The sequence below is a fragment of the Lissotriton helveticus genome, chromosome 2_2, assembly GCF_964261635.1.
Source record: "Lissotriton helveticus chromosome 2_2, aLisHel1.1, whole genome shotgun sequence".
Taxonomy (NCBI): Eukaryota; Metazoa; Chordata; class Amphibia; order Caudata; family Salamandridae; genus Lissotriton; species Lissotriton helveticus.
The window spans coordinates 378,904,260-378,929,527 of NC_136060.1; the positions used below are offsets into that span (position 1 = coordinate 378,904,260).

The 25,268-nt window shown below is 47.2% G+C and overlaps 1 protein-coding gene across 10 annotated transcripts in view; it reads right to left on the bottom strand.

Annotated features, from left to right (window-relative positions):
• Positions 1–25,268, bottom strand: part of RNF4 (ring finger protein 4) — a 405,745-nt gene that overhangs the window by 277,045 nt on the left and 103,432 nt on the right. For 3 of the 10 annotated variants that reach the window (XM_078678589.1, XM_078678588.1, XM_078678590.1), the window contains exon 3: positions 14,488–14,571. The exons of the other annotated variants lie outside the window; for them this stretch is intronic. The gene's annotated coding sequence lies outside the window, so the exon portion shown is untranslated. The remainder of the gene's footprint in view (positions 1–14,487; positions 14,572–25,268) is intronic. 10 annotated transcript variants of the gene reach the window in all.

Below are 25,268 nucleotides of genomic sequence, written 5' to 3' on the forward strand. Positions count from 1 at the left end.
GGCGACTGCAACCTACGGCCTTGTTAGATGTAGTGTTCCGAAGAGAATTAAGCGAAGAAATCCAAGATTTTTTTGTGCAAAATAAGGGTTCTGTAGAGAGTGTCGAAATTATATGGAAAGCCTTCAACGTCACCATCCGTGGGTACTGTATGTCTAAGTGCTTTGGGGTCCTAAGAGACATACAGAACACGATACGAAAGTTGGAGCACGATTTGAAGGACATGGAGAGGCGGATGAGTCGGGGAGAAGTGGGGCAGGTGCAGAAGGATTTTCGTGATACACTCACTGAATATGAAGATACTGCACACAGGGAGGTGAAGTTCCGGGGGAAGTACTGGACGGCACGCAAATTTGGGGAAGGTGAGAGGCCAGGGAAGGCGCTGGCAGCGGTGGCAAAGGGCTCTCGCTTCAGCACACATGTACTAGACATACGGGTGCCAGGCGAGACGCCATATCATGACACGCTACATATACTGGAGACGTTCACCGCGTACTACACTGCGCTTTATGCTTCACAGAGACAGGGCACTGTAGATGTGGGGGACTTCATGGGGGAGGTGGCACTCGGATGGCTTGGAGATATCCAAAGGAAGTTTCTAAGCCTTCCGTTTGAAATTGATGAAATTAGGGAGGCTATAATGCAGCTTTAGAACGGGAAAGCAGAGAGTTCAGATGGCCTCCCAGCTGAATTCTATAAGGCGTACATCGACATTATGGCGCCAGTTTTGAAGGAGGTCTACGAGGAGTATTTAGAGGTGGGTATACTCCCATCTTCGATGCGTGAGGCGATAGTCATGTCGTTATTAAAGCCCGGAAGACCCCTGAATCCTGCGATTCTTATAGGCCAATGTCTTTGATGAACTGCAACACGAAAATATTGGCAAAGGTTCTTGCAAATAGGCTGTCCCTCTTATTAGATAAACTTGTCCTACCTGACCAGGCGGGGTTTGTGCCTGGGAGGGCCACCTCCCATAACCTTCGGACTTTATTTTCATTGATTCAGAATGTGGCACCTGACTTCCCGCTCGCCGCAGTATTTTTAGACGCCACTAAGGCGTTTGACTCAGTGGAGTGGGATTATCTTTTTGGGGTGCTTCAGAGGATGGGGTTCCCGGAGGGGTATCTGTCTTTGATTGCACTACTGTATCACGTCCCACAGCTAGAGTCATGATTAATGGTCATCTATCTCAATCCCTTATCAATTCCAGAGGCACTCGTCAGGAGTGCCCGTTATCCACGCTTCTTTTTGCCATTGCGGTTGAGCCCCTGGCGTGTCGGCTGCGCCAAATACACCAGGATAACGCGTTTCGGTGTGGTCTTCGTCCAATTTTAGTGTCGCTGTATGCGGATATTACCCTATATATAAGGGACCCGCAATAGAATATTAACCCTGTTTTACAGGGACTTTATCAAGTTTGGTCGCCTCTCTGGGATATGTATTACCTGGGGAAAATCCCAAGTTTTTCCTCTTACACCGGCGGTCACGCAGTTCCCGCTTGACTTCCCGTTAGAATGGTGCGATACAGAGTTGAAGTACCTTGGCATGCGGGTAACTAGAGATAGGGAGGAAACCATACGGGCCAACTATGGCACGGCCATAGCGCATCTTACTGATAATGTCACTCGCTGGATATCCTTGCCTCTGTCACTTGCTGGCAGGGCCTCCCTTATCAAGATGGTTGTGCTCCCCCAGCTCCTATATTTATTCCTAAATGTCCCCTGTGCTCTGGGACGATTCTTCAAAACATTACGTTCCGAGTTGCTACGGTTATTATGGGGGGGAAGCAGGCGAGACTCTGCTGACTAGGCCATACGAACAGGGGGGTTTTGACATCCCGGATTTTGAATTATACTTTCTCAGTGCACAGGCACATTATGCATACTATTGGATACATCCCCCCCGGTAGATTTCGCAAATCGCAGTAGCGGACTGGCTGGCGGATCCTGTGCCGCTGTCTGGTGCGCTACATGACCCTGCCACCACGCGGGCGACGATGCCTAATACTGTCAATGGCACGGTGAATGCATGGCATCGGATAGCGACATTGTTGGAATTGCCTTTTATTTACGCACCGAGTCTCCCGTTGTCGTATCCCCCAGATCGAACCTTGTTACAAGAGACAGGTTTTCAGGGATTATGTAAAAGGGCCAATATAGCCACTTTGGGAGACCTATTCCAGGATGGGTGGTTTCGTTCAATGGAGCAACTTCTAGGCGGAGTGCAGACTACACCCGTAGATGTATTCCTTTATATACGGCTTAGGCAACGGATGCGGTCTATTCTTCCTGATTTTCCCAAGGAACCTGAACGTCTCCTACCATTACATCAAATGTTGCCGTCCACAGATGGTAAGCACATCGTGTCCAGATTATATAGCTGTATCCGTATGCACAGACCAGGAGTGATTAGTCGGTCACGTATACAGTGGGCTGAAGATTTAAGGTAGGAAGTTACGGATGATCAATGGCACTAATGTTGCATGCAAACGGAACAGATATCGGCTAGCTGTAGGCTGCGAGTCATCCATTATAAATATTTGAATAGATTAGATTATACGCCTATAACTAAGTATCAGTTTAAGTTGGCTGATACAGATAGGTGTCAAAGGTGCAAGCAGCCAGCAGCAGGATTTCTTAATTTAGCATGGGAGTGCCCGACTATACATGACTATTGGCAGCAAGTTCTAACGACATTGAGTACCATGAATGGATTTGTTTTGGAGGGACCCACTGCTAACATTGTTGGGGTACACGTCACAAATACCTACACAGCACAGGAAGCTTATAGCACTCTGTCTATTACTGCTAAACAGAGGGTGGCATGTCGATGGGGCAGGAGCGAGCCCCGAAATTTAAGGAATGGATGGGAGATTGTCAGGAGCAAAGTGTCACATATGCTGAATTGCTGCCAGTAGCTTCTCAACCATGAGATATTTGGGGACCTCTTCAGGAGTATCTCTTGCTAAATGGTACTGCAACCGCAGCTGTCGGCTAAGGTGTTGCCATAGTGGGTCCAGAGGTGGGTGCGTGCAGGCTGCAACTATGGATCTGAGCAAGAGTATGGATACTGCAGGAACTCCAGTCCCTTATTGTACCCTTTGTGGTTAAAAAAAAAAAGTAGGGTTATTGTTGTGCATATTTAATGTAAGATGCATGCAGGGCACGCTACAATTGGATATTTGGTGGGGAGGGATTGATGAACCTGGGTATAGATGAACTGTGAAATTGTTCTGAATGATTTGTGATATAGTATGAAAATAAAGTTTTCAAAAAATATATATATTTTGGTCTCAAAAAGCACACATAGCTACAGTAGTTCCTGGCACTAAAATGTACTTGTGTGCCAACATGCTCCTTGTGAAAGAACAAAATTCTGTCATTCACAGTGAAATCAGCTGACAGATAATTTCAATAAAAACAAAAAGGACCTAATTAGAGACCCAGTTCTAAGTCCCAATGAAAGCCACAGAAGTCCACCCCTGGTACATGTTCTTGCAGACTTAAAACATTTCATAAATTCACAAGAGTTTACATAAACAGGCCAATAAATCTTACTCATAGAAAATGTTTATGCACTGCATTTTAGCATGAATAAATATGCATGTGAAGATCTGCTCATATGAAAATCTGTTGAACGTTTACAAGTTAACTTTCCCTCCAAATACTTTTTCTCCAACCTTGGAAGAAGTTTTACCTCTGCCCTTGTCAGGAGTAAAATTTCTCTGAATGGGGAAAAATAGATAAAGAGGTGGTGAAACCCCTTAAAACATGCAAGTTAGAAGGTCTGCACACATCAAAGAGGCATTCCAAACCTGGAACATATGCCTGTAGGAGAGTAGGGTCTGCTATCCTATGGTCACCCCAGTTTTTTGCTTTTTGCTTCACTGGTTTTCGACTTAATGTGGCTGTGGGCCTGCTAATCAGACCCACAGCCCTGCTGTTCTCTCTCTAAATTCACAACCATGTACTTTAGGTACATCACCAATTGGGATTGGGTCACCTTATGAGCCCCTGTACAGTGTACTATAGGTACCCAGGGCATAGGTGCATCCAAGTCCTACCAGGGGCTGCAGCATATCTTTTGCCACCCCTGGCTGGCCATCCAAACTGACACAACTGGCTGATCACTCAGCTGGGGCAAGGTCGTGTAATCACCCCTTGCTTAGATATAGTATACCTATGCCTAAACTTATAATCTGGACACATATGCACCTATAAGTCACTCCTATGGCAGGCCTTAACAATCCTGAAGGCAGACAGCTTGGTTTTATGTGAGATGGTGCTCTAGCATGAGCTGAGCCGGTCAGCAGCTTTCTAAACCATTTCCTTATAGCTGTTCTGGGATGCCATACCATATACTCTTAAGTGCATTATGAACCTCGCGGTTAAATGCTATCTTTGGTTTGGCTTTATCAAAACATGTCGTGTAAGGTGAGCCAGCGAAGTGCTTTCGTGCAGCATCCGAGGCACCCTCGAAGCTGTGCATTGGGGACTGAAGCCCCAGCCCGAGCATCCTTTGCACCGAAGATCACCTCTCCACACTCACCGAGTGCTGCGTGGGGCCATTTTGCATTTTACTGCTCGACGCGTCTGTCGGGTCACTTGCCCGTTGGCTAGTGGCCTCTGTGACGACGAAACCTTTGAATTAGACTGCTGGTCTGGTTGCTCCAGACTGGTCCTCGCTCCGCTGAAAAGGAGCGGCCCCTCACACCTTGCTGGTCTGAGTAAGAAGCCTTCTTCGATTCCTGCGTAGGTTGCATTTGCCAAGGCCTGTTGACTCCGATTCGCGAACCGACACCGCCGACAGCGAGAGCCTTCGTGGGACAGTCCGTATCCAGCTCCTGGTCGTCGTCGACACCTCCTGGTCCACGTGGCTGCAGAGACAAGCTTCTCGACATCACCTGATTGCTTCCCGACATCTTGGACTGTGCGAGTCCTACACCCCCATTGCTTCCAGACATCGCCTGGTTCCTTCCTGGTCACTGGCTAGTGACCCAGACTCTGTCCCCTCTGCTTTCAGGTACTCTACATCTTCGATCCACCCTTGGATCCAACCGGACTCTTCTCTCCTGGTCGCATGCAGCATCTTTTCTCCAAGGCTCCATAGAACTCCACGACGAAACCCGACACACTTTGACACCTATGCACCCGCTTCCTGTGGGTGAGGTAACGCGAGTACTGCGGTGCTCCTGTAGAGGTTTACATCGCTAGTGTCCTAGTTTTAAGTGGTTAAGTTCTAGTCCAGTCGGAAGACTCCTATATCTGCAACTTTCTAACTTTACGCACCCATTGACTTCTATAGGTGCATGCGTGTGCATTTAGACACTGCACCCGCATCCTGTGGGCCTCCTACGTCCTAACTGCTGTTAGTCCAGTGTAGCCCCAGAGATTCCCAAGGCCCTAGGCCTTCCCATTGTTCGTGACGTGGTTCTTATACCAATATTTTAGTATATGGTTTAGCGGGCCACCAGGGCTTATCCATATTGTGCAACTTATTGTATGTTATATTAAGTAATTTGTTATATGCTTGTGCTCATAAAGAGTTAAGGGGATTTATTTAGAAATAAATACATATATATTTTGAATATATAACCCGTGTGGTGTCCTTTCATTTGGTATTCCAGGATTGCATATGGTAAAACAGCTGGCTTCACATGCCCTCTTGAGTTAAGCCTAAGACTGCTTTTGTTCATGCTACCACTAGGATAGCTGGTCTATAAGGTTGACTTTACAACCATCACCATAAGGGTTGTTTGGACTGGTACAAGGTGCTCACTAGAATAGTGAACATCATATACCAGGCAAACTTCTCACAATGTCTACTACTAACTCCAGCTCCAGTATGTAGATCTGCGGAAAGGTGGTAAAATAATGAATTGCATGTATTCAAACCCTACTATAGTATGAGCCCTGGCATAAACAGAGAGGCTATTGTCTGAACTCTTTTATAATGAGATTGATGCTATAATTTGCCGCCTCATTACATGGCACTAAAGGAGCATTAAAGGGTTAAGTTGATTTTTAAAACATTTTTAACAGAACAAGTAGATTTATGAAGCAATCTGTCCTGTGGAAAAGTAGATCTTTTATTAAGTTCCACACCCCTGATACACGCATGTACACATTACACAAATTCACAATGTGAGGCATAAAAAGACAAGTCCATTTGCCTATACTTAATTATGTGGTTACTGCAACGTGTGGGTCCGGGTGCAAGGACAGAAACAGCCACTAAACTGCATCTCCATTTAGGTAGGATTATGCGATTCAATTGATAGTGCTGTGCAGTACTCCTTGAGTCTGGAATGTCCTGTATGTAGACTTATAATGATTACATTTAAACCAGATGCTTCCTAAAATAATGCAAGTGTAGAGGCTCTATGCCCGCTACACTAAATAGCGGAGATTCTTGTGGAAAGTGAAGATTTTACAACCACATCCCTGGTCAAGTATTGTACAAAGGATGCTAAACTCCAAACACTGAAAGATTGAGACTGGCCCCAGTTATTTCTAGCCACAATCAATATTGTCAAAATTGTCCACCCTCAATGTCGAAGTTTTGAGGATCTCTTCAAATATACACAGCATCTTCTCTTGGTCAAAAAAGAACACCGGGAACACTTTGATGTCTCATACAGGGACGCTTTCCTCAGTATACAGATCGGAATTTAATTCATCATTACTCTGTGTTGCTATCGTATGTCACCGTGTTTCGAATCCCGGGCATTAAGTACAGGGACTCTCGTCCGGGCTCTTGCATTTAGCAGTGATAATATTTTTCTGAAATGGATGTATATAACAAAAGTTAGAATCTATTATTGGGGCTCCCGGTCATTCTCATCCTCTTTTCACTTTAATTTTCTTATTAAATGTACCTTGAGAGTAGTGTTCTTCTTTCCAGCTGGTTATATCTGTTTGGGATATGTGCACCACGGTGGTGGATTTTTCTGTTTAAAAATAGGGACAGTAATCAGAAGTCACCTCAGGCTAGTTATTATTATGATGGTGATAATTTTAGAGCTATGGATTGTTGCCTGTATTTTCTACCTTTCTCTCTTACAGCGCCGATCCTGCTGTGCAAGGAGAATGGGGCACAAGAATTTAACAGTCAGGATGGATCCTTGACGCACAAGTTGGATAACATCAATGCAGCAATTAACCAGATGTGTAAAACCCTGGAACACAAAATAGACACTGTAGTGGTGGATATGGGCCTATTGAGAGAAGACCACAAAAGGATGGTGGGAAGAGTCAAGCACACAGAGAAAACAGGAGACTACGACAGACGGTTCCTCTCCAACAACCTTAAATAGGTGGGCCTACCAGAGTATAAAGAAGGCAACCACATGATTGCATATTTGGAGGAATGAATCCAGCGTAAATTTGTGTCACAGAACCTCTCTGGTTTCTTTGTGATCAAGTTCAGGGCTCTGGCCATATCCCCTCCACCCGGGACTGCATCAAGACCATAGGTAATGTGCATATGGAACTATGTGGATCGAGATGCAATTTTATTAGCTGCATGAAAAAACAGTAATTTCATAATTGGGGGTGCAAAGTTAATGCTATTCCTAGGCTATACACTAGCAGTGCAGCACAGGAGGCTCTCTGGAAGTCAAGCGAATACTCCAGGAACAAGGGATCAAATATGCTTTGATGCTCCCAGCATGCTTGCAAATTATGTTGGAGAGAGACAATTCTTTGAAGATCTTAAGGCAGCATGTGACTGGCAATTCAGCCATACCAATAAAGCCTCATGGTGCCTCTTCTCTCCGACTGAAGCCAAAAAGAAGGCGCTGCAGGGCTGAAAATCACCCATCCTCTGCGATGAATCGTCCAACAGGCCAGACATGAGAAAACAGATTGTGTTACTAGCCACAAACACATGGCAAACTGGAGAGACGAGTAGTAAGAAACTTCACGGGAAGGCAAATCCAGAAAGGAGTCACTGAAGATAAGGTGGAATCGTCCACCCTCTCTCCAGAAGTGCATCAGTGCAGCACATTATGGCAGGAAACAAGCATTCTATGATTAAGCAGACCAAATATGGGATAATAACCTGGTACATCAGGGGATGTAACAACTTTTAAGCGGCATAATGTAAATTCACATCTTCCCTACAGAAGGGCAGACATGGCAATGCTCCAGGAGATGCATCTTTCAGTTGATTAGAGTATTAAAATAAAAAGACTGATTGTGGCAACTCCACTATACCATTTTATCAACATTTGCCCGAGGAGCTTTAATCCCTTGGGCAAATGCCTGAGCTCCCTGTTGAACCCTTGAAACAGGTAGTGCATGTTGAGAGTTGGTACCTTCTTCTGCAGGCCCAGCTCGATGAGGAAGTGGTACTGTTGGTCAACATATATGCCCCAAGGTCAGGGGGCATTTATAATACCTTAGCCAAGGAACTGGCTAGGTTTGCTGACTGTCCCCTATTAATAGGAGGAAACCTTAGTGAGGAGTAAAACATCAGTCTTGATAAATCACACCCTTCCCAGACTTCGGTAACATCAGCAAAGGTGGCTACAGCACTAACCAGTTGGCAACTTTGGGCACTGACAAGACACTTTGTGGCGACTGCACCCTGACATTACAGAATACTTGTTCTATTCTCCATCCATGATCTGATTATCAGATTTAAAAAAAAAAAAATATATATATATATATAGTGAGGAACTGTTCCCCCTATTTTCTCAACACAGAATAACTGGGTACAACATATTCTGACCATAACTCTTACTTGGGGTCATCCATGTGCCGTGATCCCAACTTGGAGACTACAGTCTCGGGCCCTGCTTTTCAGGGCCGGATGGGTGGGGACATTTATATAGATTTTGAAGCCAATGAGAGGACAGCAGTTGAAACCACTAATAAAAGAGGCATTTAAGGTAGTGATCTGAGGGGCCTGCTTTGCAACAACATATTTCTGGTCATCCCTCACTCTGCAACTAACCTCGGTAAAAGAACAAATGCAGCATTAGAATCATGTCACACACCAGACCATGGCTAATAGAGAGAAATATGTCCAGTTGAAAGAGCCACATACCCAGGTAACTGATAAATTATGATGCCATACCTATAAATATCGTTTGACCTCCAGAAACACTAGCGGCGACAAGGTGGGCACACTTTTGGCCAGGCTTATTAACGGAGATCAAAGAGGTGAGCGCACAAACACAGAATGACAAGGACAGCAGGGATGCACACAGCAGGAAATTAATTGGGTCTTTTTGATATTAAACAAAACTTTACTCGGGGGGAGGGGTACTTTTTCTGCTCCATCAACAGACACTGAAGGCGATCTACAAAATACACAACTTTGTACCTTACACGCATGTAAAGGAAGACCTAAATGGCCCGATCACCGATCAAGAATTAAAGGCTGCAATCGCGAACATGATGATAGTTTATGATGGGTTTTAGGAGACTTATCCGACACAATTAGCACCAACATTGATGCTATACAACACGATACATGACTAGAGAAAAATGACTCAATGACTAACTCAATGACGGAGGCGCTCCTGAACCAAATTCCCAAGCCAGGCATGCTAACAAAGGTAGCAGGAATGTATAGGCCTCTCACGATGTTAAACACAGATTATGAAATACTTGATGAAATTATTGCCACTGAACTCTTGGAGGTGATGACAAGTCAGGTACACCCAGTCCAAAGTGATTTCATACCTGGACGCAGCACATCACCAAATATAAGGCGCATTTTGCATATTGCAAGCTTTAACATAGATGGGCAATCGAAACTGGGAGATTTTAATCAGTTGATTTATGTTAAGTATTTGATATAATTAGTTGGCAATTCCACGTGGCAGTGCTGAGGAAAATCAGACCAGGGCATGGCTTAATTAACGGTTTAGAAAAATTGTACACATCTCCAGTGACCAGAGTGAAGCCAGGAAAGGTCACCTCAGATCCCCTAAAGATACAGAGAAGGTCGAGGCAAGGAGGCTCCCTGTCCCTGCTCTTGGGCACCCTGATGATGATGCCACTAGCAGCCTGCTTTAGGGTGAAGAACAGGTCGATGGGGATTAAAGCCGTGGGATTACGGAATATTGTAGCCTTATCTGCAGATGATCTGACCTTTCTTGGAGAACTGTATCAGGGACTATGCCACACAATCAAAATACTGGACAACTTTGAGCAGATTTTAAGACTCATGGTTACTGGTCCAAAAATGCATATTCCCAAATAGCTCAAACATAACACCTGTGACAGAGCAGGGGTTAGTAGGGGGTGGAATGATTCAATGTGAACCCAGTTGGTTTAAATACCTTGGTATACAAATATTACACAATAAGCAAAAAGTCATCAAAGCGAACACTGATAGAGCGGTCACAGTACTATGCTACACTGTGGAATTCTGAAAGACACTACAGTTAAGAAAAATGGGGAGGGTGGCAATGACCAAAATGGTAATGCTCCCTGTGATACTTTACTGTTATGTCAAACTACCATATAAAGTATCCCTGAGCTCCAAAAGGGAATTAGAACCTTTAACGACATCAATGATTTGGACAGAAGGGAGATGCAGAATCGTGTTGAGTGCATTGAAACTACCACCTAAAAAGGGGAACTTTGAGTACTATCACATAGCTGTCCAACGCATTGATCCCCTCCTGTGTTGATTTGGTCTCGGAGTTACCAGCGCCAAGATGCCCGTTAGGTGGTAGTGCGCATTAGAAATTGTATAAAATAAAATTAAAAAAATAAAAACTACCATGGCTAGAAAGATTGTTATTGAGAGAAGCACATGGATAAGTAAAATGTGCATGGCTTAGAAAACACCCAGACATATTACATTGCCTTTCACTGCATCAACATTTAGGGCGAGGAATATATCACCGCCTGTGGAGTCGATAGTACAATGGTGGAGAGAATAGCAATATAAGCATTGTAAATCACAGATTTACTCCCCTGACATATCAATAAGAATCCTGTTAGGGAAAAGAGGAAGTAAAGTGCAGGAATGGAACTATCTACGGGTAACTGTTCTGGGAGACTGGTACAACTCTGGTAAATTAGAACATTTTGGGGAAATATTGGAAACACAATGCTCCACCACGTCTCCTCCTGGCCTATGGAGGAATGGTAGGGAAACAACATAAAAGGCGGAGTCCTTCAGTGGTAACCGAACTAAATCATAACCACACCCTAAAACTGTACTAACGCTAGGGCAAACCTTTCACACAATTGTATAGAGTATTACATGCTGACTTCGATGAGGACCTACTCTGCCTAAGGAATAAGTAGACACAATATCTAGTGCTCGAATTCACAGATAAAGACTGGGAGACAGTTTTAAAATAAATGGCCCAGATCTCTTGAATTGCATGGTTTAAATGAAATCAATTATGTACCTGCATAGAACATTTCTGACTCCCTAAAGGCTGGAGTTGATATTCCAGAATGCAACTTGGTGATAACCAATGTATCGGGAAGAACCAAAAGACTGGGATGGTGTTGTTGCAGAGTACTGGGGAATAGTATTCGAGAAAATAGAACAGACCACTTGTCAGCCACTATTTTGTTATCTGAAATCTTGTCTGTTAGGGCAACATGTTAGAAATGGGATTTCTGGCTAGCTGAGACTTGCACCAAAGCGAGGCGGAAACCACCACCCAAGTCAGGATAAGGGAGTTACACTTCTAAAATAACCCCTGCTCACCCCCTCGGTAGTCTTGCAGGAGCAGTCAGGCTTATCTTAGAGGCCGTGTGTAAAGCATCTGAACATAACGAACAGTAATACAGTGTACGCAGAACAAAAGGACATCACACCAGTTTAGAAAAATATCCACTTTTTTATATACTTAAGACAAGACCAAACACAATAGAAATCCACAATAATATGCATCAAAATCTCCACTAAGCAAAATAGGCTTTTAAAAATAGTTCCTTTATGTCGATAGCTCTGTCAGGGGATATCACGGCGTTGTGAACAAATCCAAAAACAGTTCTGACTGATTCGGGGTCGCAGGCCAACTACGGTGTCGGAAAGACTCGCAAACAGTACCTTTCAGAGATGCAGGGCGATGGGGCCCTTGGAGTCACCCGCGTTGCAGGCAGCGGCGTTGTCGTTGCGGAAACACTGTCTGTTGACGAGCTGGAGTCGATGGCGCCAGCAGGCCAAGACTGTGGTGTGAGATGAGGGCGGTGCGTCGAGTAACTCACGAGTGGTGCACCAGAACCATGGTGCAGGCAGCGGCATCGATTTCCACAGGAAGTGCCGACGCCAGGAAGGCCACGGCGGCGTCGTGTAGCGCGGCGGTGCAGAGTACGGTGCCTACAGGTCACAGTGAGAGCAGCGGCTCGATGGTGACGCCAACAGGCGTCGCCGGTGAGACCAGGGTCGCGGCAGTGCCAAAGCTTCAGCGTGAAGCAAGGCGGTGTGGAGTGCTGTGCCCACAGGTCGCGGTGCGAGCAGCTGCTCGGTGCTGGCTTCAGCAGGCTGCGGCGGTGATACCAGGGTCGCGGTCCGGCGTTGCAGCGGTGCCCTCTGCGGTGCCTTCAGGACACTGGTTTAGCAGGGTCGTCGTAGACGACGTCTTCGGGTTGCAGCACAAAACACATAGTCCCTAGTGCTGCGGGTCGAAGAGCCTTAAGTCTTTGCTGTTCCTGAGGGGCAAGCTCTACCTCAAGCCCTTGGACCAATTCGGTTGCATAATGTCTAGTCCAGGCCTTTCACTGCCCAAGACAGAAGCAGCCACTGCAGGTCAACCCAGGAAAGCAGTCGTTCCTTTCGCAGCTTCTCTGGCCCCAAGCATTTATATCCAAAAATCCTTTGATCTTTCAGGCAGAGGGTGTCTGTGTACGGCCAGAACCAGTTGGACCGTCTCTGGCGTGAATTCCTGGCAGGAGGTGGAGACAGCTTTGTCAGAGGCAGTCCAGGTCCTTTGAGGTGCAAGAAGATTCCCTCTCTCCCAACTAGCGCAATAAATTACTCTGATGAAGGAGGATTCTATAATGTGCCATTGAACTCAATGGATCAAAAAATATGCTGCCCTTGGGGGTTCAATTATGAAGTGCTAGGCCCAACACATATGCCCAATCCATACTAATGCTCATTCGTTATATAGTAACCTCTGACATGTTAGTGCAATAGCAATTATGATCAGAATTCTCCTAATACTCTTTGCCTTTCTAACCTGCTACACTGCCTGTCCCCCAGTAACAGACACTCCACTCATTTCAACAGGTAATACTAAATTCGATTTTACTTGTTCAAGTTACACAGTAGAGTGCCACACTAAATAGAAATCAATTATGGACATGTAATGGACATTCAACAACACGAAAATTTCTTTAAAACACAAAATATTCTAAAATAAAGATCATTAGTTTGAAATCTAGATATTATTAGGTCTAGACATTAAGTTTACAGCAGGACGGGTACTATAAAAACAATCTTTGAGTAGTTTGAGGCAACAGACTAAAAATCAATACAAACTTCCTGAATGCCTTTCATGCCCACGTCCTGCTGGGAAGTCCATAACAGTAATACAAGACAAAGGAAACTTATTTAAATCGATAGCAGCAAAGACTAGTATGAACTTCATCAATAACTGAGGCAACAGGTAACTTCATTAGGAGGAGGGATGTCCCCATTACTTTTTGGTCAAGGACATTTGAATCCAGAATCACACTGATTGAAAAAGCTGCATTTTCATTTACATACTTAATAGATGTGTCAGAACAATTTACTTTCTGAAGTGGCTTGCCCTGCTAGTCAAAAGGGTACTAACCCAAGCCTATTTTACTCCATCTACCCATGTAAGCGAAGACCCGTGCCCACTTCCAACCCACAAGCCGGCTTCCTTGGACTTCAGATCTTTGGATATGTGCCCATGTCAAATGAACAGACATGCCCCCATGGCGTTGGAGGTAAATGGTAGGTGATGAATGACTAGGTTTACAAGGCATTCACTAGAGTAGTGAATACTCCAAAGCCTCAAGTTCCCTTATTTCAGATTACTGAGAGGATTCCTAAGTACTTAACATCCCAATTCTATGCATATCAGAATTTGTGTACTAACGTGTCTGCAAACCCCCCCCCCCTCCCAACTATATTTAAAACGGAAACTAGACCTGAAGATAGTGCCAGTACCCAACACCCAAGCTGAAAAACTGATGATCAAAATATGTTTTTGCAAGAAAGATCTCACTGAAAAACAAAAGCGTGAACAAGGGTGTGTGTGTGACTGACAAGCACATGTGGCATTTGCTTAAAACGAGAAAAGGGACTGGAGTAAGAGAAAGTCTGTGGATTTGATGGATGTGCGCACTAGATGTAAAAAAGAATGCATGTGTGCCCATGACTGTAAATTCAAATACTTTACTGTGTACTCTGCAAAGGTTTCTAGTTCTTTCCTGTACCAAGATGACTCTCCAAGCAGGACTGGGACATCCAAGTACGTGATAGAACTGTGATTTTTTTTTAAAGTGCCACCCAAGATGATCCAAGAACCTTACCTGAAAATCCAGACCAAATATATATTCACCCAGACCCTTTCAAGAGGGGAACTCCACTGGAGGCATCTGCTATGACTGTGCCCTCTATTTTAAAGGAAAGAACACAGTCAGGATACTATAACTTAATGAGCTGTTTAAGGACCTCTGACACAAAACATACGCTTTGCAGTGGACATTATCTCGGATACAAAGTGAGCAATATTTTAGCCTGAGAAGACTTTGTTTAGGTGCTAGTACTGCAGAATAAAATAAGCAAGTTCAATACAGTAAGACCTATCTGCACTACAACTTTCGTGCATAATGAGGAGTCAACACAACCTAATGCTATGCCTCACGGTGACTGTGGGGAAACGTAACAAAGTTAATGTTTTGGCACCCATAATATTTTAAAAGGAAAATTCAACTAAAGAGGCCTGGTGGTACAACAGGTACTTAAACCGCAAGTGGTTATATGCTGGGGAAACTCCTAAATCTGATGCTAGCTACATCTATCCATTATCCCATGTATCATTAAATGACCACAGTGGTAGATTACAGAGTTGAAACGAGAGCGGTTTGGTTCTCAAGAAAGGATAGCTTCTTGAGGCTCACAAAGTCTTTTGAATCTCAGGCACAGACATCATTTACAGCTCCTCATCGGGCATATAGTATACAGCAAGAGGTACTAAAGGCTATTCACATCTTTCCTGGAAAGTATCACAAATTCATTCCTGACAAGGGCAGAAGTAAACCTTTTCCAGAGTGGCACAGTGCCCCGTGAAATACAAAAGGTGGGGGGGGTAGGGAAATTTCCCCAGAGATAGAAACAAATAAAGTTTTACGAAGATCACTTAATATGCATATTTTAAATGGACAAATACCCTTCTTTGTATATATAATCATGTAAAAATAGAATTTGCAAAGGTTTACTAGGGGTATGGTTTCTAGGCCTGCTTCTTTAAATTCATGAATACCTGAAAAATCGCAAAGCGCCCGATGCGAAATCAAAGAACTTCATGCACACTCTTGCGAACATACGTGTTGCCAACAAAGTTCCTTTAATGGTTTTATAGTGGATCCCTATGATCAACGTAATTAACATGTGTGTATCAAAACTTTTTAGCAAACGATGCCTCCAGTGAAATTGAATTCAAAGGTGTTCTTTAGAAATTGCTAAACAGTTTGACAAAACTGCTGTAACCTTCCCCCTTTAGATGCAAGACCAAGGATGGCAAATCTCTGGCAGTACATGGGGCAAGGGGCAAGGGGCAAGGGCCTGGACTCGACTCCCTAAACAGCTGAGGTTTATCGACTCAGAATAAGTGAAAACCTGGATTTTCTTATCCTCCTCCCCAAGCACCTAGATGCTCCTTTGGAAGCAAAAGCTGCACTTTATAAACACAATATTTATTCATTCATTGCTCAACTGTAATTATTATTTGGGTAAATTTTATTTGTAACATAATCACCAATCTTGCTTCCATTCTTCAACATTTATCTGCGTATAATCCAGGAGCATTGTGGGGGCAGTAGACACACAAATCGTTAAATTCTGAAAACTTGTACTTTTTATATTGCACTCTCTATCAGTAATGCAATCTGAGCTTACAGCTCACTGTATTCTCTTAGAGAACATTCCCCAAGAGCTGTGTGGTAATGCACCACACAAACAATTTTTAACATTTTATTATTACACATGGATGCTAATCTTCCAAGCAGACAATTCTATGTCAGGACCGGAGGCTCAAATTATGCCACTCTTTCCCTTTTATTTTTCAGCAGCCATTTTAAACATATAACAAACTACTACTCCCATGAACAGCAGGGTGTAGGAAACTAAGGTTCCACCAGGAGTCCTTCCTCTCTGTTCACAGTCCGGTCTCCACTTAGTCCTTCTACTTTGTTTCCTCTTCCTTTGCCGATAAGGTGCAGTTTTTTTCTATGTTCTGTTCCCTACAGATCCCCTATTGTTGCGGGACGCGTTTGCGTGCCTTACGCAACAATATCCCCTAGTGTGTTGCAGTGAGGTCCTCCCACCGCTTGGGGGCGATGTGCCCATTATCCTGGCAGAGGGAGTCTGGCACTAATCAGAGTGCTGCCTGGTTGAGAGCCAAGCCAGGTCCCCAGCCTCCCGAGTGAAAACCCCTATTTTCCTTATGCCCCTATGAGGTCTGTATTTCTTTTGTGCGTAACGCCCAGCGGGGTAGTATTGGCGGCTGCAGTGCCACGGGGACACTTTATTCCTTGGGTGGCAGGAGCCCTTCAGACTACGACAGGGCGTTCAGTGGCCCCCATGGCTCCGCCCACGAAATTGTGCACCTCGGGTACACCAATATATGTCTGGGCTCCCTCCCAACTTGCATTTGCCCACGCTCAGCGTGCACTCGGTGACTGTGGTGTTTCTGGCACATAAGGGATTGCCCACTGGCCATAGGGGTTACTTACCTGTCATGCAGAATAGTCTTCGCAAACCTATGGAAAAAGATGCTCGTAACCGCCTCAGTGCGGAGTTCCGCAGCCCTTGCCTGGAGGACAAAGTTGCCCTTACCCCAGACATTAACCTAAAAATGGCGACAATCCTGGCTAAGTTTGTCAAGGACCCTAAGAAGGGTATTGACAGGCCCTGGCGTTCTTGCCAGGACAAGCTCCTCGATGCCGTAGGGCCCCTCACTAAAATCTTGGATATGGCCGAGGAGACTAAGGCTAGGGGGGTTTTTGGGGACCCCTTTGTGAAGAAACTGAGCACGTTCGTGGCGACATTGACGTCACTGGACAAGGCGCAGTTCAACATCTGCAGGGTATTCCCCCCCCAGGTTTTCCAAGGGGCCGGTGGTGGCAGGGGCCACTAGACCGGCCAGTCCACTTACACTAACCAAGACAGGGGGCAAGGCTCTGTGCATCAATCAATCAATCAATCAGGTCATTTGTAGAGCGCACTACTCACCCGTAGGGTCTCAAGGCGCTGGGAGGGGGGGGGGTGCCGCTACTGCTCGAACAGCCAGGTCTTGAGCTTCTTCCTGAAGGAGAGGTGGTCTTGGGTCAGGCGCAGATTGGTCGGAAGTGAGTTCCAGGTCTTGGCGGCCAGGTAGGAGAAGGATCTTCCTCCTGTTGTCGCTCTTCGGATTCGGGGGACGGCGGCGAGGGCGTGGTTGGTTGATCTGAGGAGGCGCTTGGGAGTGTAGAAGTTGATCCGGTTGTTGAGGTAGCTCGGGCCTTGGTCGTGTAGGGCTTTGTGCGCGTGGGTGAGGAGCCGGAAGGTGATTCTCTTGTTGACCGGGAGCCAGTGCAGATCTCTCAGGTGTCCGGAGATGTGGCTGCGTCGGGGGACGTCGAGGATGAGTCTCGCCGAGGCGTTCTGGATCCGCTGGAGTCTCTTCTGGAGTTTGGCAGTGGTTCCGGCGTAGAGGGCGTTGCCGTAGTCCAGTCGGCTGGTGACGAGGGCTTGCACATGCTTCAACACGTTCTACCCCAGCAGAGGGCAGAAGTTCAGAGGTCGTGAAGGCTTCAAATGACAGCCAGCAATTCTGGAAAAGGTGAGTGTACTTCCATCGGTGCGCCTGCAACTGAGGGGTCGTTTGGCAGATTTCCTCCCAGCTTGGGCCTCTCTCACGAGTGATGCTTGGGTACATGCATGCATGGCTTACAAAGCGTTCTACCCCAGTCAGACATTGTAACCGAGTCAGACACCAGCCCTACTGGCTAGGGGCCAGATACGAAGATATTTCCACCGGTGGAATCTGGTCTGCACAAGAACAGTCGTTGCACATCAACGGTCTGGAGTAACTGGAGGGCTCATTTGCTGCGCCGTGTTGGGCGAGGGACAGGGTGATGGACAATATCTCAGCCATCAGATACATCAACCATCTGGGCGGCACCAGGTCCCATGCACTGGCGAACCTCGCCAAGGAATTCTGGACCTTTTGCCTGGACAACCAGGTGTCGGTTATACCGGATTATCTCTCGGGCAGAGTGAGCGAAGTGGCAGTTTGGTACTCTTGCCATCTCCTGGACGTCAGTGTTTGGAAAATGGATCCCCAGGTTTTCTCCCAGCTGATGAAAAGGTGAGGGCCTTGTTCAGTCGACCTTTTTGCATCGCAACTGGATCATCAGTTACCGAGGTTCTTCAGCTGGAGACCAGATCCTCTAGTGGAGGCAACGGATGCCAGGGCTGCAGCTGGAACAGGGTTATGCGTTCCCCCCCTTTCTCCATGATCACGAGACCGTCTGCTCACGTACTCCCCCAACAGGCGAAGGTGGTGCTCATCACCCCTTTTTGGAGATCTCAATTGTGTTTTCCGGTTCATCTGGAACTTTCCTGGGATCTTACAATCTGACTCTCCCACTTTACTCACATTCTGCTGGATCCAGACAGCAATCCCAACCGCCTGGTAGTGGAAGGGACGCTCCAGCTGATGGCCTGGCAGATCTCAGGCAGCGATGGTCGCTCCTGGGCCTCTCGAGACACGCAGAGTCCTCATTATCCAAGGCATGAGCGGATAGAACGACTAAAAGATAGCTTTCTGCCTGGAACAGATGGTGCCGTTGAAGTTTGAGACAGAGTAGCAATCTCGTGGGCGCAGATGTAATCCATGTTCTCAATTTTCTGGCGAGGCTTGCGGAGGAAGGGTTGTCTTACCACTATCAATATCTTCCATTCGGCAATCTCAGCAGGTCATAATCCCATCCAAGGATCCCTTGTATGTGAACACCTGTGTGTAGGCTCCTCAGGGGCGTTAGTCTTTCCCTCCCACCAGAGCCACAGTACTCTGCATTGTGGGATGTGAATGTAGTGCTGAATCTCTTCCTATCCAGGCAGCCGAATAGATTTCTGCCACACAAAGAACTCTGCGAAATTGGCGACTCTTATGCCTGGTTTCTTGCAGGCGCGTGTCTGATGTACGAGCCCTGGACATCTCGGCCAGAGTGTTCTCCCCGGACGGGGTTTCTTTCACAGTCAGTAGCAGGACCAAATCTCCTACCCTGCATTTCGAGAATCTCCCAAATGGTGTGTGGTACAGTGCCTGCGAGCATATGAAGAATTGACAGAGGAGGTCTGCCCTCCGAGTAAAAGACAGCTGCTTGTCGCACTAAGAAAACCGTACAAAGCAGTTTCTTCACCAACCATAGCCAGATGGGCCCGTTGGGTGATGCAGAAGGCGGGCATTGACACCAAGAAGTTTGGAGTCCACTCAACAAGGGGGGCTACGGCCTCTAAGGCATTTTCAATCTGAGCACTTCTGGAAGATCTTATGCACGGGGCCGACTGGTCCTCGGATTCGACCTTTAAGAGGTTTTACAGTGTTAGAGGTCGCTCAACTGGTGGTGGATAAGCTTTGAACTAGCATAATCTGAGCCTCCAGACCGGACATAGAATGAAAATTTTCGTAGCTATAGTACATGTAAGTTTCAATTCTATAAAGGACACGGAGGGGAGGATTATCCCACCCGGCCATCAAGGAGTATGCAGACCCCCTCCATTCTGGAGTAAGTACTTGATTTTGAAAGTTGGTTGGACTGTTTGGTTAATTAAGAAGTTAAGTTGCATGTTTGGTAACTGCCTATGACCTTGTATTGCTTAACATTGCCGGTTTTGTGTTTGCTCTGCTGACCTGTTTATATTGAAGTTGGGTCTGACGCGGTTTATTGTTACAGGAAATGATGGGTCCAAACAGGATGCGTGAGGTTCGTGAAGAAGCGGGTAGCACAAAAAAAGAGGAAACACAGTAGAAGTACCAAGTGGGGGCTGGACTGTGAACAGAGAGGAAGGACTCCTGGTGGAACTTTGGTTTCCTACTCCCTGCTGTTTACGGGAGTAGTAGTTTGTTATATGTTTAAAATGGCTGCTGAAAAATAAAAGCGAAGGAAGAATGGCATAATCCTCGCCTCTGTGTTCTTAATAGAATTGAAACTTCTCTGTACTATAGTGAGGCAAATGTTCATTCTCCTTTCCGTCACCATATTGTGGTACTGTAAATCGGCAGCCAAAGAGTTTGTGCTGCAGGGTATACTTACCCAGTGAACAAGAGACAATTTGTTGTCATTGACCCCAAACAATATGCCCTGAGTTTTAGGTGATGGGAATTCGAGTTTTCAGAATCAACCCCTAGGAATAAGGTTTAGGTGTACACGGTGTCATATCACAGATTTTAACATCGAGTAGGAAAAGACAAGGCCTGAACTACAGTTATATGTTTCTTTATGTACTATTGATTCTCAGTGATTCTCAGCTCGAGTGAGGAGTTTGGTCTGTTTGTGCTTTGCTCGCCACAGGAGTGGTTGGGAGCCAACGCCCACCTGGGGGAACTTTACCAGCTAAGTCCGGCCGCAGCGGAGGCGAGAGGCGCAGGCGAGCGGGACTGCGGGGACCAGCAGTCCATCTGTCAACGCCAGCTGGTTCCTCTTCCCGCCGCGCCTCGCGCCCCCTCCCAGTGCCACGCCCCCCTGTCATACTTAGGAGAACCTCCTCACGCGCATCGCGGGACGCGCGCGGGGCGGTCACCGGGGCGAAGACCGGGCAAAGAGCGGGCCGTTCTAGGCCGTTAGAGGCCGGGTGAGACCGGACCGGGCCACCCCTCTAACGCTCCCAGCTCGTGTCCCTTGTAACATACCCCGCAATGGCGACCAGAACTTTACGGAGCAAGTCGGCCCAACAAGGCTTAAGTACTCTGGAGAAATTCTTCCCAAAAGCGAGCTCCCAAATTAGCACTTGTCACTCATCTACAGACTCTCACCTCCTGATGGGTCCTGAAAGCGTCTTTCTGGACTATGGGGAAACATCCTCAACAGATGCTAGTACACCGATCCCCCTGGACGCTACCCACATGTCACTACTTGACAGTATAGATCAGACAATTGAGTCGGTCCTCCAGCAATTAAGAACTTCCCTAACACAGAGGGATAGGAACTCCCCCCGCCCACTTGGGACTACCAACCATTCCCCCATGTCGGATAATATGGGAATAGACATGCTTGAAGTGGGTCAGGTTGAGCTCCCTCTAGAACCTGCTGTCAGTGGGGTGGAACATCCGCCAAAAAGGAAAAGGTCTAGGGAATCAAAGGGGGCAAAAAGGGCAAGAGTTGATATAGTCGAATCAACCCATGAAGATAGCACAGATATTTCGCTTTCCCCTGATCTTAGCGTAGCGGGGTCTAGGTCAGATCTTGGGGGCTCTCTAGCCCCGGTCTCAATTCCATTGCCGTCGGGCCCATTCATTTTTGGGGGGGCAAGTTCTAACAGTGCAGATACAATAATTAACTCTCTCGCAGCCATTATTAAAAATCTCCTAACCCCCATTGCAGTGAGATTGGATGCCATAGAGAATCGACTTCACTCACTGGGAAATAACCATATTGGGAAAAGCCCTGGGCCAGCTGCAAATGTTCCTACAGCCACCGGGGATTCACAGGGGAATAGACCGTTGTCTCTTGCGACGTCTAAGGCTCCTAATAGGGTATCGCTGAGCACAATCGGTGCGTCTGCTTCCCAGGCGCGCCCCTTGTTACCTCTAGCGCCCAGGCCCCCTGTCCCGGCTCCCAGGAGATCCAAGCCGCCTCCTGCGCCGCAACCGGGGGGGGTAGCGGGTGCCACCAATGCACCGACTGGTGGTCTCGCTCCCCCGCCCGATAGGCGCAGGGTGGTTAACTTGCCGCCAGAAGCGGTCCCCTATACGGCAATTATGGTAGGAGTTCCTGAGCTAACCGGTGGTACAAGGGAGTCCCAAGATTCTTTACGCAATAAGGCTATTAGTTGGCTTACTATCAATAGGCCGCTGCCCCCGAACCTGAAAGGTGAGCTCTTGATGGTAAGGAGGATACCATGGATTGGTACTACCCCAAAGAATAGGATAGGGGACTGCATCATCCTAAGCTTCAAAAGCCCACATGTTGCAAACTATATTTGCAACTGGCTTGTAAGGCCTGATAAGTCCAATATTGAGTTAGTACCCCTCTCATATTTCTACCCTAGTGACAGCAACACGGTGTCAGGGAGCAAGAAGGAGTGGACTAGAGTAGGCTTTGCTGTGGATGGCTCGCGCTACAGACCTAGGCATTATCTACCACCTGCCCAGACCAATTTTATACATCCTAACAGATTTTCCTGCTTGGATCAGGTCGATTGACCACAAGCCAGGAAATTTTTTTCTGGTCCAGGGAAGAGGTTGGATGAGGTGGTGCAAAGTCTCGTGGCTACGGGCACAGCCCCTGTGACTGATCCTAATCGGCATGACAACGCCAAAGAGCGACTGCCTGCCACGGCTGATATGGCTGATAGTGCGGGACAACTGGGACCCTTTCCTAATATCAGCTCTGCCCACATTCTGCAATCTGGGGTGGCGGACTTGGTCGGGCCTTCCGCCAGCGCGGTTCGTTGCACTGGCCCCCAAGATACTAATCTATCCTTGGTTGCTGTGCAACCACCTTCTGGAAGCCAAGGTGGCCTGCCTCCTGACCAGGGGTTGAGAATTCTCTCGTGGAATGTGGCAGGAATTGCAAATAAGGAGGGTCTACCGGAGTGGGATCAGCTAATAGCTGGCAGTGACATCCTCCTCTTCCAAGAAACATGGGCGAGGGATACCCAGTCCAGGAGAGGGTTCGAAATATTTGAAATCCCTGCCAAATGGAGTGGGAGGGGGAGGCCATCGGGTGGCTTGGCAATCTGGATTGCGAGTCACACTGGGTGCCGGGCGGAGCAGGTCCACACGTCTTCGCAGGACATTCAGTGTGTTCGGCTTACATGGCCCGGCAAACCATCGTGGGCCATTGTTAATGTCTACTCGCGTCCAGTAGCCTCACTAAATGAATCACAAACCATAAATGATTTGTCCTCCTTTCTGGGCCAACTTCCAGGAGACCTCAAGGTGGTGCTTGGAGGAGACTTCAATTGCCACTTTGAACCTCTGGAGGGGTTATTGGATGGTGCCCTTACGGCCGAGGATGATCATTGGGGGGTGCCACCCTCGTCCTCTCCCCACCCCAAAGCCTGGTCCCCCCTAGCACTTCAGCTCATGTCCCTCACCTTGAATTGCGCACTGAGGGCCTGTAATGGTCGTACTCCTTCCGATACCCCCTCAGTGTGCACCTTCAACAGAAGGGGCCATGAGTCGAGGCTAGATTACATCATGGTGGACATTACACTCTGGCCAAAAGTACTTGACTTTGTGGTGTTAAACAGGGCAGATAGTGATCACAATGCCCTCTGTCTAAACATCCAGTGCCCTCTGCCCTCGACGGCTGTATCCCTAGCAGAGCGAGGGGTAGACGTGGGGGATTTGCGCCTCACGACAAATAGGCGCCGGGTCAAGTGGGGGAAGCTGGTGAGCTCAGAAGAGGCCATTATCAATCTATATGAGCGGGCACTCCCAAGGTTCATGGAGGTGGACGCACTTCTGGCTGAGCCAAGGATCCCAGAATTTAATGAGAAACTGGGTAATATACACCAGGACCTAGTGAGGGATCTGGCTGAGGTTTTCCACCCGGTGGTGCCTACTCGAAAGAAAAAGACTCATGTTCCCACCTGGTATACCTCCTCCTGCAGGGCAGCAAAATCTGAGCTTATTGCTGCAATTAAAGAGGGGTCCAATAAGGCCAAGGTATGTGACCTCAGGAAATACTATAAATCAGTGATGGCGACTGCCAGGGCCGAGTGGGACTGGAACCACTGGCAGGATCTCCATGATGCCCTAAAAACCAGGGATTCCAGGAAATTTTGGGCCCTTGTAAACAATGGGACAGGGGAGCTCAATAAAGCAATCGAACCTAACATTGCCCCAGCGGTTTGGGAGGCCTATTTCGGGGTACTTTATTATGACACTGACTCTTGTCCTGACATAGTTTTCCAAGTCCCTCCGGGCTCCCAGGTTTCTGGTATGGAACTATCCTTGGGGGAAGTGGAAGTTGCCCTGGAGCATTTACCATTGGGGAAGGCGCCAGGCCTGGATAGGTTACCCGGGGATCTCTTTAGGCATCACCCGGATATCTGGGGCCCATACCTTCTTATCCTTTTTAATGCCATCCTAGGAGGTATGGCGATCCCCGGGTCATGGCGGGGGGCAGAGATTGTTCCAATCCACAAGAAGGGATCTACTCTGCTCCCCGCCAATTACAGGCCCATTAGCCTAATTGATGTCCCCCAAAAGCTTTTTGCGCGCCTCATTTTAAACCATCTTACAGACTGGGTGGAGGACAACGACATCATGAGCCCCCTCCAGGCTGGCTTCAGGAAGAACACGTCGACCATGGACCAAATTTTCCGCCTCCTACTCCTATATTGGAAGACGGTCACGCTGGAGGGAGGACGGTTGTACATGGTCTTCGTGGACCTGAGGTCAGCCTTTGACCTCGTCCCTAGAGGCAAGCTATGGGAGGTTCTGAACAACCTAGGAGTACCCCCCCACCTTCTTAGTATCATCATCAGGTTGCATGAGAACAACTTTGCACAAGTAAGGTGTGGGAGGGATGGAAGGCTTTCGGGCAAATTCCCGGTCCGTCGAGGCGTCAGACAGGGTTGTGTCCTGGCCCCGACCCTGTTCTGTCTGTACATCAACAGCGTCATTCAACATCTTGACGCTGTTAAAGACAACGACGCCCCGCTCCTGGCAGGCAGGAGGGTCCCGGCAATAATGTTTGCCGACGACACCCTCCTGCTTTCCAAATCCCCTATGGGGATACAGAGGATTGTGGACGGTTTTGGCATTTTTTGTCGCCTGCATGGGTTGGAGGTGAACACGGGAAAAACTAAGTTCATGATCTTCAACCCCCCCACCAAAACCAGACCCAACCCCACATTGGGGGATACCACTCTT